This window comes from Aotus nancymaae, unplaced genomic scaffold (assembly GCF_030222135.1).
Source record: "Aotus nancymaae isolate 86718 unplaced genomic scaffold, 86718_ANA_hifiasm-v0.15.2.pri h1tg000004l, whole genome shotgun sequence".
Lineage (NCBI taxonomy): Eukaryota > Metazoa > Chordata > Mammalia > Primates > Aotidae > Aotus > Aotus nancymaae.
Genome location: NW_026988415.1, coordinates 55412813 through 55414011, shown reverse-complemented (window position 1 = coordinate 55414011; position 1199 = coordinate 55412813). Strand labels below are relative to the sequence as shown.

Sequence of the window (1199 nt, the reverse complement as noted above, 5' to 3'; positions counted from 1 at the left end):
AGTGCTGTCAATGGGGTTGACAGTTTCTTACTAGTATTACATGAATGCCTGTCTCTTTCATGGGTCTAATGATGTTCATTTTATTAACCTGTGTTCTCTGGTGTTGGGTGCATATATGTTTAGAATAATTAAATCTTCTTGATTAATCGAGCCCTTTAGCGTGATATAATGCCCTTCTTTGTCTTTTCTTTATTGTACTGTTGTTGTTTTAAAATCTATTATATCTGATATGAGAATATCAACCCCTACTTTTCTTTGTTTTTCATTTGTGTGATATATCTTTTTCTATCACTTTACTCTGAGCTTGTGGGTGTCATTACATGTTTGGTGGGTTTTTGAAGGCAGGTAGATGGTTGAATCATCTTTCAATCTAATTTACCAATCTATATCTTTTAAGTGGAGTATTTAGGCCATTTATGTTAAAAGTTAATATTGATATGTGAGGTTTAGTTCCTGTTGTAATGTTGTTGGCTAGGTACAGTGTAGTCTCAATTGCATAACTGCTTTAGAGGACCTGTGGATTTTGTCCATCAGTGTGCTTTTATGGTAGCAAGTATTGTCTTTTGTTTCCACATTTAAAACTCCTTTGAGCATTCTTACATGATTAGTCTGGTGGTGGGTGATGAATTCCCATAGCATTTGCTTATCTGAGAAATTTTAAATTTATTCTTTGTGAAGCTTAGTTTGACAGGATATACACTCATTGGTTGATATTAATTTTTCTTAAAAATTCTAAAAATAGGTCACCAATCTCATCTGGCTTGTAAGATTTTTTCTGAGACATCTGCTTTTACTATGTTTTGATTTCCTTTTTAGGTAATTTGACCCTTTTCTCTAGTGCCTTTAAGATTTTTTTTTTCTTTAGCATTGAACTTAGGTAGTACAAATGCAGAATGCTTCATAAATTTGTATGTCAGCTTTGCCAGGGGGCATTCTAATCTTCTCTGTATTGTTCTGATTTTAGTATATGTGCTTTTGAGCACTTCTTATTTGTTACTATCAGACCCTTAAATATGTCATAACACAGATATGTTTGCTGTTCCCTAACAATGAACTTTTAATTGTATTGATAAATATGTGTAACTTTGGTCCATGCAGATGTATTTGTTTAGTTTGGTCATCTTACCGATCAATGGAAAGCATGATGTTTAGATATTGTTACAGTTTTATTGTCAATTTAGACATAAAACAAATTTATA

General features: G+C 32.3%; 1 pseudogene; it reads right to left on the bottom strand.

Annotated features, from left to right (window-relative positions):
• Positions 1-882: 882 nt before the first annotated feature.
• LOC135269265 (U6 spliceosomal RNA) lies at positions 883-983 on the bottom strand (annotated as a pseudogene).
• Positions 984-1199: the final 216 nt, after the last annotated feature.